The sequence below is a fragment of the Zootoca vivipara genome, chromosome 5 (assembly GCF_965207765.1).
Source record: "Zootoca vivipara chromosome 5, rZooViv2.hap1.1, whole genome shotgun sequence".
NCBI lineage: Eukaryota > Metazoa > Chordata > Lepidosauria > Squamata > Lacertidae > Zootoca > Zootoca vivipara.
Genome location: NC_142588.1, coordinates 35,427,064 through 35,444,383, shown reverse-complemented (window position 1 = coordinate 35,444,383; position 17,320 = coordinate 35,427,064). Strand labels below are relative to the sequence as shown.

Here is a 17,320-nt window from a genome sequence, read left to right as displayed (position 1 = left end):
GCCGCCGAGAGGTCAACGCAAGAGGCACGACCGGCCCCGCCATCCCAACCGAGGGTCTACCACGAAGACCTCACCGACGAATCCGAATCTGACAGGGAGGAAGTACACCGAGTACAGCGGCGCACTCAAGCAGCACACACACCACAGCAGCCTCGACGAGAAGGAGGGAACTGTGCAAGCTGCGGGGAGAACCACGAGAGGAGGACCTGTCGTTTCCGCAACGCAGAGTGCAGGCAGTGCAGAAAATTGGGACACATCGCCCGGGTGTGTCGGGCTCGACTCACCCGTCGACAAGCATCAGATGACCGACCCAGGAGCCCCAGGTCACACGGCACCATGCACCAAGGCAACTCAACGGAGATCACGGACTACCAGGTATTCCAGTTGCCCCATCCCAGCACAGAGAAAATTTATATAGAGGTACAGATAGAGGGAGCCCCATGCCGCATGGAGCTGGACACGGGTTCAACTCTATCCATAATCTCGGCCCGAACATTAAGGGAACTGTGCCCTAATGGGGGTCCCAAACTAAGGCCGGCCCCATTCACCCTCCGGGACTTCCAGAAACGTAAGGTCCCTACTATGGGGGTGGGGACCTTCAGGGTGCAATATCGAGGGCGAAAGCAACAATTGGACTTGCTGGTAGTTAAGGGCCCCTACGTTAGCTTACTGGGACTGGCATGGTTTGGACCTCTGGGGCTAGCCGTTACCGGGGTGAACCGCACTAGCTTACAAGTGGACGTGGACGCCATATGCAAAGAGTTTCCAGGGGTTTTCGATGGGGCATTGGGACGATATACAGGACCCCCCATTGCCCTACAGCTAGACCCCGCTGTACGACCCATCAGACACAAGGCCCGCCGGGTCCCGTTCGCCCTGAAACCCCGCATAGACGAGGAATTGGACCGGCTCGTGGAGCAAGGAGTGCTGGAGCCGGTGCCCAACGCCCCCTGGGAAACTCCAATTGTCACACCCGTCAAGCCTAACGGTTCGGTCCGCATCTGTGCAGACTACAAATGCACCATAAACAAGGCTCTCACGGCCCATGCATACCCAGTGCCAGTGGTCAGCCATGTCCTCGCCACCCTGGCTGGGTCAAAAATCTTTGGCAAACTGGACTTGGCCCAAGCGTATCAACAGTTGCCTGTGGACGAAGCCACAGCAGAGGCTCAGACGATTGTGACGCACAGAGGGGCATTCAGAGTAAAGCGGCTGCAATTTGGCGTTAGCGTGGCACCAGGCATATTCCAGAATCTAATGGACTCTCTCCTCAAAGGGATTCCTGGCGTCACCCCCTTCTTCGATGATGTACTGATCGCCGGGCCCACACCAGAGGAATTTGAGGACCGCCTCCGCTCCGTCCTGCACCGTTTCCAGACGGCGGGCCTCAAGGTGAAGCGGGAAAAGTGTTTACTGGGAGTGCCGCAGGTGGACTTTCTGGGATTTAAGGTGGACGCAGAAGGGGTCCATCCAACCGGTGACAAGGTACGGGCCATTTGTGAGGCCCCAGCGCCCAAGAGCAAGCCCGAACTTCAGTCATTCTTGGGACTATTGAACTTTTACCATGCCTTCCTTCCACATAAGGCAGCGGTAGCGGAGCCCCTACACAGACTCCTAGATAAAAGGGCCCCTTGGGTGTGGGGCCAGCGACAAAGGGCCGCATTCCAGGCAGTCAAGGACTTGCTCGTCTCGAACTCGGTCTTAGCACACTTCGACGAGAGGCTGCCAGTGGTGCTGGCATGCGACGCCTCTCCCTATGGCATCGGCGCTGTCCTGGGACACCAACTCCCGGATGGAAGAGAGGTGCCGGTGGCATACTTCTCCCAGACGCTTGCTGCAGCCGAACGAAACTACTCACAGATTGACAAGGAGGGTCTGGCAATCGTGAAGGGCGTAAAAAAATTCCATGATTTCTTGTACGGGCGGCCCTTTACCATAGTGACTGACCACAAGCCGTTGCTTGGCCTGTTTGCCCCTGAGAAGCAGACCCCCCAAGTGTTGTCTCCACGTGTCCTCAGGTGGTCAATTTTCCTTGCCGGCTACCAGTATGCACTAATCCACCGCCCTGGGAAGGCGATGGGCCACGCAGACGCCCTCAGCAGGCTACCACTACCAGAAACAGGCCCCGACCCAGCGCCTGCACAAGAGGTTATGACCCTGGAGCTGCTTCCCGACCGACCCATTCAGGCACAAGAAGTTGCGCACCATTCCACAAAAGATAGGGTCATCTCCCGGGTCCTGGACTGGGTGTGGCGAGGATGGCCCAGCAGCAGCCCCGGGCCAGAATTCGCTGGCTACACAAACCGCAAACATGAACTGTCGGCCCACAAGGGGTGCCTGTTATGGGGAAGCAGGGTTGTTGTTCCCCAGCCCCTCCGCAAAAGGGTCCTCACAGCCCTACACGAGACACACCCAGGGGTAGTGAGGATGAAGGCCCTTGCCAGGAGTTATGTGTGGTGGCCGGGGATTGACAGAGAGATAGAGGCCTGGGTCCAACACTGCCAGACCTGCCAAGAATCCCGCCCGGATCCCCCAAGGGCCCCAGTCCAGCCCTGGGAGTCCGCCCGACATCCATGGTCACGCTTGCACGTGGACTTCGCTGGCCCCTTCCAGGGAAAAACATTCTTCATAGTGGTGGATTCCTACACCAAATGGCTGGAGGTCGCACTGGTACCATCCACTTCTACGGCGGCAGCCATCAGGGTACTACGTAAGCTGTTTGCGACCCACGGGCTCCCTGACACCCTCGTCTCGGACAATGGAACCGCATTCACGTCAGAGGAGTTCCAGACCTTCACAGCGCAGAACGCCATCCGCCACATCCGCTCAGCACCATTCCACCCTGCCACCAATGGCCAAGCGGAGCGCATGGTGCGGACCACCAAGGACAGCCTCCGCCGCATGACACAAGGGGACTGGGAATACCGCCTTGCCACATTTCTTCTAGCACAGCACAGCACCCCAAGCACAACGACGGGCCGGAGCCCAGCTGAATTACTAATGGGCCGGCGCCTTGCAACTAGACTGGACCGACTTCACCCCGACAGAGCTCAGGATGAGGTAGTGGTGGGGAAAGGCAGGAACCCCCGGACATTTGTGGCCCAGGACCCAGTGTATGCAAAGAATTTTGGGGCAGGCCCAGCATGGGTACCCGCCACAGTCACCAAGGTGACCGGTCCCGTGTCGTACGAGGTACTAACGGAAGGGGGGCAATGTTGGCGCCGCCACTGCGACCAGCTACGGCGACGATTCCCAGGAGGAACCCGGGAGGAGAGCGGGACAGAGGGGTCCCAAGGGGACAGCAGGGCAGTGAGGCCTGTAGAGCGAGAGGGGTGGGCAGGGGAAGCAGAAGCAGTAGGCACAGAGGGGCGCCCCGAGGCTGGAAGGACACCGGAACCAGAGCTACAACCTAGTGGTTCAGTGGCGCCAGACCAGACAGCCCCGGCACAGCCAGCAGCCTCGGAACACGAGCCAGAACCAGAACCCCTGACCAAGGAACACCCCAGGCCACAACGCACACGGAGGCGGCCAGCAGACCTTGGGGACTACGAATGCAACTTCCCGGGCAGGACTGGAACTTAGAGGGGAGGGGTGTTATGTACTGAGCTGAATCCTAGAACAATAGGATTCAGAATCAGCGGGAGCTACCCAATCCAACTCCAGGTGGAAGTGAATCCGCAACCTGATTGGCCTGCTGGAGCAGCCAATCAGGCGGCTGGCAGAAGTGAATCTGCTACCTGATTGGCCTGTAGGAGCAGCCAATCAGGCTGCAGGCAGAAGTCAATCCACAATATAATTGGCCCACAGGTGTAGCCCTGAAGTAGCCAATCACGCAAGGCCCATTGTGTAAATAATGTATATAAGCAGATGGTTTTGGGAAAAGAGCCATTCGTCTTCTCTTCTCCTCCTTGATGACTATGAGCTGAATAAAGAGCATGAAATTCACTCTCGACTCCGAGTATATTTCACACAATTAACAGAGTCAGAGCATTTCAAAAGGAGAAGAGAAAAGCAACCTAGGGATGTGTCCTAAAAGTTGAAAAAACTCAGGGTGTCTAGTTATAGGATATGGTTTTACAGGCGGCAATCTAAATTTGCAATGTGATCTCAGTGTCTGAGCTGGGCATGTGTGCAACATTAAATAACAGAGACATGATTAATGAGCTACCCTGTATGGTTATGAGTTATAGCAATTATGTTTCCTGCCAAAGAGTTGTGGTGGAGTTACACGGACATTGTAACAAATCAGGTTGTGTTTAGCAAGTATCCCTGTGATCCTGGTAAGGATTGAGATTTGATTTTTCAGAAGAAGCTGGCCAGGGTGCTTACTTTAATTAGCTCAGTGTATCCTTGCTGGAAGGAAGCCATCATTTGCTAGAGATTATTAATTACTGGACTTGGGAATTCCTTGCATTGGATATGGCACCAGGTTCTAGGGGGGTTAATTAGGTTTATGAAGACCTGTTCATGCCTGTGGCTTACCATCATCCTGTCAGGATCAGACTGAGCTTAGACTATACCTGCTGTCTCTGATTTGACCACAATTACTATCCTTGCACTCACTGCTCCGAGCAAAGCTAAATTACATACAGAGTCTTGGGGCACACGAATAGTTCCGATTAATCCAAGCTTATTGGTAACATTGACTAATAACATATGGTTATTACAGCAGGCACTCAAGGTGCAGATTGGCATTCATGCATTCAGGGAGTCTTGCCTGGTGCCTTCATTATATAACTTGAGGCACCAGGTGAAAATGTTTGTTTATAACCAGGCCTTTGGCTGATTAACATTCATGACCTTTTAAATGTATGGTGTGTTCTCATTTTGTATTTTTAAGTTGTGAACTGCCCTGTGATCTTTGGATGAAGGGTGGTATACAAATTTAATAAGCAAATAAATAAAGTAACGTGTGTAAATGATCTGTGGTGTTTGAAGGACTCGTTCAGGTAGCATGCATTAATTATTGCCTCCCACCCTCAATTAGTAAAATGGGTGTTTCATGCATGATGAGCTAGCACAGGCATCCCCAAACTGCGGCCCTCCAGATGTTTTGGCCTACAACTCCCACCATCCCTAGCTAACAGGACCAGTGGTCAGGGATGATGGGAATTGTAGTCCAAAACATCTAGAGGGCCGAAGTTTGGGGATGCCTGAGCTAGCACCAAAATGAAGCAACAAAGAGTGTGGGACTGAAGACTGGTGATAGAGAAGGGGACTTGGAGGTTTTGGTACAAACTTGCTTTGTACTACATGTGTAAAATCCTTTAAAAAAATTAAAAAAAAGCTCTTGACTGAACAGGAAAACTTTTCTGGATTCAATAATAAGCACCATTAAACCCAGTGGTATTTTCTTACTAAATAAATATGATTCTTTATGACAAATTCAATGAGGAAAAGAAGGGTTTGGGTTTTTTTTAGCATATGTACTAAGTGCTACACACGAACAATCTAAAGCAAAAGCAATGAACAAGGAAGAAAGAAAACAGTCCTGGATTTAAGTACAGTTATGAAAAAGCAATTATAGCACAATACACACAAAAGAGTGTGTGTGCTAGGGTAGAAATATAAATGTTTCCAAAATCAAAGTAACAAAAACTTTTGAAGGTGTATTGTCAAATGGGAAGAGAATGCAAACATTAATGTAGAAGGTTCAAACAGTGCAGAGAATGGAAGCAGTTGAAAAGGACTGTATAAATACAGTAAGAGAAAAATAGTGATGGAAGCCTAAGTAATGGGACTAGAAAGAAAGCCTCATCTATCTTGATGCAGTTTTCTTCAGGATAAACTTGCATGAGATTGTAGTCTTAGAAAACTACTGTAAAACAATCTCTAATAAACATGAATGCAAAGAAGACGATAATAAGATTTAAAAGGTAGATTTGCTAAGTAATTTTCTTAACAGCAGTTGCCACCATGGAATTAATAGCTATATAACTCCTGTTTTCTTCTATTAGGTCTTGTAGTAAAAGTACATTGCCTTTCACCATTTTCTACCTATGGCATGTCCAACTGTGAGTTTTTTTATATCCTTGTCACCTTCGCCTTCCAGTTCCAATTCATAGTCATGTGCTCTTGCATTTGTCCGCATCCTCTAAATTTCCTCAAAAAAATTTGCTATCTTCCATTTCAGTTTTTTGTTTCCTTACATGTCAAGGAAAGAATAGACTTCGCACATTGCATACTACTTCATGCACCAGTTAAGAGCCTATGGATTATAAATATACTATGCCAGGTCTCTGACAATGAAGTCAAAAGTGACATTTGGGTACACAAGGTACAGATTCTATGTTGTCCATTGACAATATGCACTATGCACAACAATAGTTTTTATAAGGCTATCTATCCTGTGATGGCCATATAGATATTCTTTTAAAAAAATACACGAGCAACCCTTGTAGGAGTTGATGCCTCAGGTCCTACAAGTTCATTATTGTATACAAGGCTCTCTTTCACCTTGATATTTGACTAATGAGTGGCAACTGCTCAACTGGGGCTTGTAATTTGGGATTATTAATTGAAATGATTTTAATCTGGACTCAAATGTGTCCCTACAATATATGAATGTGACATATTTCCTCTGGTTTTAGAGCACACACTGGACCAGGACTTCTCCTGTCCTAGATCAGGTCTCATTATTGTCAGAGAGGTTTGAACATTGCAATCACATATACCAAAAAAGAATGAGTGATCTGTAAAATCTAAATGGGGAATCTGTGCATCAATTCTGTGAAGAGACATTACAGGCAGACTTAAGTAACATTTTTCTATGTAGTCAGCGTTAGTCAGCATTTCAAAAGCTCACTCATTTGCTTGTATCAACAAAACCTACTGGTACTTCACTTTTTTCACAGAGTATAATTTATGAAAGATTGTGTTATGGCTGGAAAGTTAATCTTGGAAATACAAAGGACTGCACTGTCTTCCTGGGTGTGTAGAACAAAGGCTCTCTCGCTGCTGCACAAAGTTCACAGCTTCTTTCCCAAAGCCTCAGAAAAAGAACTGACTGAGACTATTCTGTTTTCACCTGCTGTCAGACAAAAGTCTATCAAAGTACTGAAGCACTTTCAGCATCACTCCATGAAGACAAAGCTGAGAGCAGCTGCAATAAGTATACTTTTTAAAAGAGCAATGGGGAGAACAATAGCTATTCTTGCAAGCCTTCAAAACTGTTCCTGCTATAGCTAAGAAAATAATTTCATGGAAGTTAGAAGAAAGCTTATTTTGCAAAGGTTAATGCTGTAGAAGCACACCTGCTGAAATGTATACTAACCAACTTATATACTGCAAAAAAGGAAGAACAAAACCCCAGGTTTAATATTTGTCGCATTTTCTTCTCTACCAATCTTCAATATTGTCCTTTAAACTTATAAATTGGAATATACATTGATCTATGCTAAGAACAATGGCTTTGATCCAAATATCCCCTCTCAGTTTTCAAGTACTCTTCTATCTTTCTTTCTTTTTCTGCACAAAGGCTAGCTACCTTGGCAGTAATCTGAGGAAACTGGTTAGCCAAAAGGTAGCCAACCCACAGCAAGATTATCTTCTATCTCATCAAATTGATTCCAGAGGACTCATGTGACTTTCTTTTTTTTCTTTTGGGCCCAGAGGGTCATGGAAGGGACAGGTAGAATAGGTGACCTCCACCTTAAGTTCTTTCTACCCACATACTTTTCACTCCACCTTGGTAGCCATTTTTTTTCACCATCTTTAAGTGCTCTTCATGTTCCAAAGCAGTACTCAAGGTGGCTAACACCAATAATGAAATCATACGACAAGAACAATCAAACCAGCAGCAAACAAAGCAGTTAATTTGGAGCCAACAACAAATCGGGGATCAAAGAGCAGAATACTGTCAAAATGTTATGCCGCTGCTATAAGAATTACATGGCTCTGCCAAGTAGCTACTGAGCTAACTTCAAGGTGCTGGTGTACAAAGGCCTTTATAGCTTGGGACCAGGAAACCTAAAAAAGTTTCACCCTTTATAAAACCAACTGACCACTGCACTCTGCAGGAGAGGGAGCCCTAAAAACCATATCATCTTTACAAGAAGTCTATGCTGCAGAATGTAGGAATCAGGCCTTTTGTGTGGTGGCAGCTGCCCTTTGGATCTCTCTCCCTTTACATCAGACAGGCACTGCCTTTGTTGTCCTTATGGTGCCTGTCGAATATTTTCTTCTTTCAACAAACCTTCTATAAGTGGATAATTTTCTTATCGCAGTCAGTAACTGTGCTGGATTTTAAATTGTTTTAAAACACGTAATTGATTTAGCTGTTTTTATATATGTGATTGTTTTATTGTGAAATGGCTTTGATATGCTTTGCAGAAAGCAATTCATAACTAAAATTAAGAATCGTAGGAGGGAGCTCCATATTCTGGGTATCTCAATTTAGGAGATGTGTTTCTACCCACAGAGCCTGAAAAGCTGGTGATGTAGAAAGGCACCAGTACCAGCATTCCTCTGACTGAGAAACAAAATACCTGGAAAATGGGCACAGTGACTTATATATTGAAAATTGCCTATATCACTACTATAAATTGTATTGTGCTGCCTTGCTCCAAGGGCTGTGTCAGAGGCTGAGACTTCTTACCCGAATGATAGCTTTCCCATGGAAGGTGGGAAGCCAGTAGCATTACTAGCTTCCAAATTCCCAGGGCTAATTAATCATTACTTCAAGCAGGCTGTGTCTATAAATAAAGAGCACTGCCAAGATAGTTAAGAACAGGAGCTGTTCTCCTTATTTTAGCCTTTTATTATAAAAACAGATTTTCTTGTATATTATTAAAACAGGATAGATCAAAAAGTCAAGAGTAAGGATGGATCAAAATTCAATAGTCCATGAAAATACAATCCATTCATTCCCCACCTCTGCTAAAAGTCCCAACAACTTAATATTAAAGCAGGCAGGCAAATAAACAGAGCACTGACCCACATGTATCTTTTTTTTTGCTCCAGTCTCATATCTTAACCCCTTTTCTCTCTCCCACCCCTATTTTAACCAGGAACTCAGCTATGCAAGGAAAGCCAGGCTGAGCCGAAGGATTTTACATCAGGCGCCATGATAGCACTTACACTTAGCAGCCTCCCAAACATTTCCATCACATCACTTGTCCATAAATAGGTAACAAAGTGGCTTTCCCTTGACCCTCTTTGGAGACTTCTCCATTTGGAGAGTTCTCCATTAAATGGCTAAATACAAGCTGGGCCATGCCGGATATTTCACAGCTGTGTATATGGTATTCTCTTCCACCCCATCATCTATATCAGTGATGACCAAACTTGGCCCTCCAGCTGTTTTGGGACTACAACTCCCATCATCCCTAGCTAACAGGACCAGTGGTCAGGGATGATGGGAACTGTAGTCTCAAAACAGCTGGAGGGCCAAGTTTGGCCATCACTGATCTATATCTAGGGAACTGCATCCAATGCTGCAATTCTGCTGGTTCAAGTGACTTCTGTGCTTGCAATGGGACATCCTCTCCATATCCTGTCCCTTCCAGTCCCCTCCCTCTCATGCACCCTCACAATCAGCTCTGGATACTTCATCCTTTGGAGTAGATTTTGGCAGCACATGGTAGAAGAGAGGGAATGCAAGTTCCACTGGTCCAGTGTAACCCCACTGGTCCAGCACTGAACACAATCCCTATATCTACACACACATTCAAAACCACCATATGAAATTAGCCTGCAAAAAAGTCCCCAAGGTCATTGAGGGAGCTTTACATCAGGCCTCCTGATTCAACACTCTATGAGCCATGCCACAGTGAATGATCTCCATTTAACCCTGAGTTAGTGAGGTTCATTTGACACAGACAAGAAATAGAGCCTTTAGTGTCATTGGCCTAGTCCTGCGGAATAGTCTCCCAGTAGTGACTCAGCAGTTGTCTTCTATATTGACCTTTAAACATTTGCTGAAAAACCTCCCTTTGCTGCCAGTCTTATGCAGACAATTCAGCTACAAAGTTTCTATAATAGCTGGTGATCTGTTTCACATTTTTAATGTGGCTTTTATAACTCATACATAGTTGTTGTAAACTGTTTTGATTTTTGCATGATGCTTGCTCAGGAACAGCTTATTATGACTTGTTTCATGATTTGTTATGAATACAGTACTGTACTAGGAAACTTTACAGCTGGGTCTCCCTGCCTCAACCCACGACAGGAAACCCCCTAAGTGTGCATGTACAATACATGAAAGTTCATACCAAGAACAAACTTAGTTGGTTTCTAAGGTGCTACTGGACAATTTATTTATTTATTTATTTATTTATTATATTTCTACTGCATCAGAACAAACTTAGTTGGTTTCTAAGGTGCTGCTGGACAATTTATTTATTTATTATATCTATTTCTACTGCATCAGACCAACACAGCTACCTACCTGAATCTAGAACCGTTTTAAAATGTTACACAAACACGGAAAGAATGTTGCATAGACATTAACTGCTAAGAAGGCTTGCCTATATAGTTATAAAATCTCCACAAGTTATGAAACACCTACTTTCTAATAATAATAATAATAATATGAGTATCTTGTATACATTCTGCTTCTATAACTTAGGTTACTTAAAGCATTTCAACCTTTTTAAAAACACAGGATTATGATGACCAAAGGGACTGAATGTGAACAAGGATTTGGAGATTGTGCCAGTAAAACCAGGCACCAGCAGCTAAGGAAAAGAGAGAGAGATCACTTAAATTGCAAGTTTCAAAGCATTTTCTCCCTAACCCAGGTGCAGACTTGCTGGTCTACAAATGAGCACTCTGTACAGTTAACATGCTCACAGAAATGTTTGCAATAGCAGACAACTTTGTTTTGCAACAGAAGTTGAAATGGTTGTTCTAACCTGTAAGACACAGTAAAAAGAAAAGCTATCAAAGAGTAAATAGCTCAGCTAAGCACTCCTGAACTGTCAGGTTTGCAGTTTGAAGACAGATGATGCCATCTAGTTAGGTTCTGTGCACACACAATTCTTAAAAAATGTATGGCTGCAGCTGACCCCTGAGAAACATATTACTGACATGTTAATCTCTAAACATACTGACGTACAATTTATGATGCCAAGCACCAGTGAATAATGTTCAACTCAAAACTAGATAGCTAGAGAGAACATGCTCATATCATCACCCAAACAGACTAGTAGTCTTAAGGTGAATTGTGTATCATTTAGCTTGTTGAGCAATGTTGTTGCCAATTTTGCCCTGCTCAGCTCCTTTTAAACCATGCATCATCTGCAAACATGTAGCACCAGGTTTTTAAGACGTAAAAAGACAAGCAAAACTAAAGCTGCAAGAGTTGAAAAAACAAGACAGAACTGTTTTGTCACGCATCATTACAGAAAGGTATTGAAATGGATTGATCAACAATACAAAAGGTAATATATTCAACCCTACTTGTTGTCCAATGAGCTCTAACTAGCATGGAAAACAAAGCTGAGAAACAACACTAAAATAAAAGCATACTAATTAGCCAACTAGTCATAGTAACAGAACAGAAAAAGCAAACATAAGAAAAATAAGTTTTCAGCCCGTTTTTGTATCAGAAACCCACTAAGTTTCCCCATCCTGGCATATTAGTACAGCATATGCCAGTCACACTCAACTTAATTCACAGACTAAATTCCAGTCTATTGAAAAGCTCAATAGCTACAAAGTTCTCCAACTCTGTCACAGCAAATTTCCCCAAAGGCAAGAAATTAATGGTTTTTGATCCTTTCACAAATATAACCAAGACAAAACTCAAAAGAGTCAGGTATATTCTCATGCCAGACATCAGGGCAGGGAGAGCAGCAAAAGGGAAGAAAAAGATGGAGAGAGAGAGAGAGAGAGAGAGAGAGAGAGAGAAAGTCAAGCAAGCATAAACAGGGCCAGTTTTTTCAGTGGGTTCCAATAACTTTTAAATACAGTACCATAATAAATGGGAACAGTCAAACGGACAACCATGTTATTAGAATATGGCAGCGGAGAGAGGTAGAACTGCAGTTTGTATTCTAACCCATTCATGAGATACGAAAGAAATGGGTGGAGGTAAACAAGAAGAAACTTGTGTCTCTGTAGGGTGGTCCACCTCAGTCTTTAAGAACGTTCATTATATTGTGTGTGAATATGAAATCCCGACTCTATTTTTTTTCTTTTAAAAAGTGCAAAACTCACAGCGACATCAAATGTGGAAGATTTTCATTATAACTGGCTTACAAGAAATCACAAACCTCACATCTGTTATACCCCATGTGATCTGCCATGTTGTTTCAATGCTCTGAACTGCACCACTGTTAGATAGGGGAAATTAGTAGTAACGAAGGGCACATTCTAGAAAATCACCACTTGTGATTTTGTTTATTTAAAAAAATACCCTGTTAAGATTTGAGGGACCACGTGGTGAGCTTCTATGTGTGCAGTGGGATTTATGAATACCATTCTGAACATGGCTCCTTTTGCTACTGACCTAAGTTGTAGTTCAGCAACATCTACAGGGTCACAAGTTCCTCCCATCCACTGGTCTAGATCATGCCTCGGACATGAATGGAATACTTTTGCAGGTATCATTCAGAGTTTTGAACTTAGCAACTTTCCCGTGCACAGATAAAGCAGAGAGTCTTCTAGGTCACAATAAACCCAACGCTCCTGGATTGACAAAGTCCTGGCCTATTTTTTAAAAGAAATCCCACATAGAGTGGTCCCATCACTGCAGCCACAGGAAGGTAGCAACAGACATGTCATTGCCACAACACCTCTCTCAGTGATAAAGTTCCAGGATGCCCCACTGTCATAAGATTTGTCTCCCTTCTTGACAGAAAAATGTGAGCAGGGCTTCTAGAGACTCACATCTCAGCATGGGCAATATATGTGAAATAATAACCTCCTTCACTTTCTAAAATTTTTTGAACTAGGATAAAGCACCTGGAGCACAAGGATAATAATGGTGCTAAAGGTACACTGTATTGCTAAACCTCTGACTGTTGAAAGCTGGGAAACAGGGGAGATTTGTGTACTTGTTTATTGGACTTACTCACTGTAAAGAATCTTCCTTTGCAGCCGCAGAGGTTGGGAACTGCAGTCACATGACATCAGGTGATTGACGGGCAGGAAGCCCCACCCACTGATCAATGTAGCTCACAGAGGGTTGGCCAGCTGTGAATCCAGTTCTCTGGTCAGTTCCTATTTCCCACCCCTGCTGTAAAATAACAGTCAAGCTGGTATACCAGTAGTGGTATAACTGTGATTATCACATTTTAATTTTTGTTATTGATAACACTAACCCCTGTCTAGCAGAACTTACACAGCACTCCATTCTCACATAATGGATTGGAATGGGGACCACCCACCCTTGTTGCAAGGAAAAAGGGGAATTGTCATGCTGTCTGGAACTTTAAACACACACACACACACAGAGAGAGAGAGAGAGAGAGAGAGAGAGAGAGAGAGAGAGAGAGAGAGAGAGAGAGAAATAAGGACTTCAGCACTGGCTATGCAAAGCAAGGGAGTGACAGCCAGAAATGAACAATTAAAAATCTGAGCCAAGAACAGTAACATAAATGATTATTATGTTATTTATTTATATCCAGACTTTCCCCCTGAAATGGACTTAAGGTGGGGTTACAGTTAAAATAGAAACAACAGGGGCAGTTAGCAGAAATACAGCAGTTTACCCTTTCAAAGCACCACCTGGATGAGCATTCCAACACTAAAGTATCCCACTAAATACCAACCACTGGAAATAAAGTGCAGGAGAATGACAGTGTGCTCATGTCCTGCTTTGGGTCTTTCCATAGGCATTTGGTTGGCCACTGTGAGCACAGGATGCTGGGCTAGATGGGCCATTGTTTTGGTCCAGTAGGGCTCTTCACACGTTCTTTAGTAGCATACCAGCTCATAGTCATTGAGGTCATTTTTAAAACTGAAAAATTGGAGTTCACAAAACGATGCAGGCACATGAAGGGGACAGTTGTGTGCAGCCATCGTTTATGGCAACATAGACCACAGCTAACAGATGCCACAAGCAATGCATTTGCAAGGTGGAGGAAGAACTGCAGTTCCCCAGCTACGGTATAAAGCACATCACACCCACCAATGGGGAAATGTGTTGTCTCTGCAAACATTGAAAGGAGATTCTGGATTGTCTACAATGAATAGGTAATAGTGACATATTTAATGCATCAAGAGCAAACTGAAAATGTCCTTTGGGAAAACTCTTTGTAATTTTGCCTCTTGGTGAAGTACAGCTGTAAACAGCTGGGAGCTGTCTATCTAAACAGACACAAACTGAAAGGAGGTTTAGCACTGTACAATAGAGATACTGTAACTTGATTCTAACCACATTTGCCAAGCAATAAAGTCCACTGGAGCAAATGAATTTACTTCCAGGAAGGTAGTTACACATGGTGCTAATAATTTAGCAGCTAGCCTCTTGAAATTAGGAAGAATTACACTGTCTGACATGTTCAGTTATTTATGTTCATCTTTCATGGTTTCCTTTCAAGAATCAGAAATGGCCACAACCAAAGGTGACATATCAGATGGATCATGTTAAATAAGTTTTTCTTCTTTAAGGTGACAGGATGGGTTTTGCTGTCACACCAAGGAACTGGCTGTCATATTTGGCTCCAAGATAAAGGCTGATTTTGTAACACTAGGGAAGAACTTTCAGAGTCTCTTTTCTCAGGTGTCCACATAAATACTGGATATTGCAAAGCTGCACAAACAAACTTGAACTGACATTGCTCGTTTTAGACAGGTTTTGTGCCGTTGCTTTTAACAGATCCTTTGCAGATTTCTTTGTAAAATATGCCATTACAAGAAACTCAGGTTTTGCTGATGTTCAATTACATTACATCCCTTCCCCATACAATGGGCTTTGTAAAACAGATTTTAAGGGAATGGGCAGGTCCAAAAGTCAGACCACCAAAAAAACAACAACCCAGTTTAACCATAAGCACAATGCACTGCCAAATTCATTCATTTTAGTTTAATCACAAACTGAACTAAGAATGCATGATAAATACACACACACACACACACACACGTGACCTATTAAATGGAAAGGATGGTATTGAACAATATATGGCAGCTTTACAAGAGTACTTCTAGGAGTGTCTACAAGTTCTTACCCATTATACTGAATAGAGCGCTTGAATGTACATGATTACCTTTTAAAGAACCAATTGAAATTCAGCACATCGCCTATTTAATGAAAATCATGCTATAGTTTAAGTCTGACACAGATTTCACTTCTAAAAAAAGAAGTAGCAGCCCATTCTACATTGACTAATGTATGTGAATCAGTGCTCAATGATGAGCATAGCTCAAATAGAGAAACTATTTTCAGTGCTGGGACTCAATCATGAACACGTGAAGCAATAAGCATAGCACACATCTGAGCACATGCAGAGTTCCTTTCCCACGCTGCAGAACCAGCAGCACCATCCTCAACACATCTGGAAGGAAGCGGTTGAGCTACTGGATCAGGATGCACAACTACTAGGCAGGTATGAACCCCGGGGGCAGTTGACCTCTTAGAAATTAAGCAAGGGAAGTAAATTATCTGTGCTTAGATTAGAAAAGACAACTCTCTCTCACTCCAGGCTTGCAACAAATGACTGCAGCTTACTGCAAACTAAATTAGTTAGCCTGCAATTGACACCACTTCAAAAGGCATCACTCTTTTCCCTCCAAGAGATCTGCTATATGCAGGGCGGGAGAGGGGGCTAAAGCACCACTGCCCAAAATAAAATGCATTCACTAGAATCAGAGAATGTCATTCTTATGGGATAGAGAGGTGAACTGGCATTTCCCTCTTCCTTCCAAGCCAATTCCCAGTACTGTATGTAAATTCATTGGCAAGCCTTCGTTACTCTCGTGCAAGGAAGGGAACAGGAAGTCAGAGAGCACCAGCTGCTTTTCATAGCCACCCATCCACCCCATGCCATCGCCCAATGACCCGCAAGTTTGCCTGGGGTTTCCCCATCCCCATTTCAAAGGGACAAGGTATTTTTGTCCCCTTGCAGCACCAGTGGAGAGAAGTCGAAACTCAACCTGCGCCAGGCAAAGGCGGGTTCTCACGGCTCCGCGGAGGGATCTTTTTTTTTGGGGGGGGGACACATCGTTTTCATACACCCGCGCGACCCATTTACACGTGGACTCCTCTCCCTCCCCGTAACTAGAGGCAGCCAAACCCTGAGGGAAGCAGTTGGCGTCGACGACGCCCCCCATGCCAAGCACCCCTTCCGTGGCCTCCCCTCGAAATTCCAGGTTCTTCCTTCCCTGGAAGAGAAAACTGGCTTCCTTCTGAGGGGGGGGGGAGGATGGGGAAGAGACCCCCAAAAGAAAGACCCTTGACGTTCTTACCTCCCCAGGAGCCATGGAGAGCGGCGGTTCTTCAGCTTCCCTCTCTGTATGGCGGGAGGCAGGCAGGCGAGGAGAGCAACGGGGTCGGCTGCAGGTGTCGGAGCCCGCCGAGTAAGCGGGAGCCTCGCTCTCTCGCGCGCTCGCTTCACCCCGCCGTGTGAAGGCTGAAGGCTGCGGTACAGTCTGTCCCAGATAAATGCATTAACAGCAGCCACCTCATGATTCATTAATCAGTCCCAGTGACCAGAACCACAGAAAGCGGCGGGTGCTGGGCTTGGGGGGGGGGGGCGCAGAAGAGAGAGAGAGAGAGTGAAAGCGATGGGCTCGGAGGAAACGCGAGCGTGGTCCCCGCTGGAACTCCGACGCGCGCGGAGTTCATTAATGGATTCATGACTCTCGCATTCTCCCGCCTTGGCGCTCAGCAGGAGGTAAAGAGAGCGTGCCGGCTGCTGCCCTCGCGCTTCGCCAGCCAGCTGGAGCGCGCGGCACTTGACGGCCGGCGCCCGGCGCGTGCCACACACACGCACGCACTCAGGGGCGCCTAGCCTCTTCCTTTGCCCGGCTAAGGCTAGGGCGGGACCGGGCTGGGAAAAGGGGAGGAGCTTCGGGGGCAGGTGACTAGCTCGCAGGCGCCCTCGGCTCCTCCTGGGAAACGAGCGCAGAGCTTGGCTGTGGGCCGGGGGGGGGGCGGGGGAGAGAGAGAAAGAAAGAAAGAAAAAGAGGGCAGCGCCTCGCACGCGATGCAAGCGCGGTTTTGTCCAAGGTTCGTCGAGGGGGTGAAGCGAAATTGGGCGGCCAATCAGAGGCAGGATCGCGATCAGCGAGGAAAGAGCGCGGAGTGTTAGATAGGGTGCTTTACAAGTGAAGCGGCCCTCCAGATGTTGTCGGACCCCGGCTCCCCTTAATATCAGCCTGCATGGCCAGTGGTCACCACACTTGAGCTACAGGTTCTCCCATCTCTCTCTCCCGC

At 45.6% G+C, this 17,320-nt stretch overlaps 1 protein-coding gene across 1 annotated transcript in view; it reads right to left on the bottom strand.

Annotated features, from left to right (window-relative positions):
• LOC118096467 (heparan sulfate glucosamine 3-O-sulfotransferase 1-like) overlaps positions 1-17,120 on the bottom strand; it is a 93,226-nt gene extending 76,106 nt beyond the window's left edge. Inside the window, exon 1 of the mRNA XM_035138346.3 lies at positions 16,351-17,120. The gene's annotated coding sequence lies outside the window, so the exon portion shown is untranslated. The remainder of the gene's footprint in view (positions 1-16,350) is intronic.
• Positions 17,121-17,320: the final 200 nt, after the last annotated feature.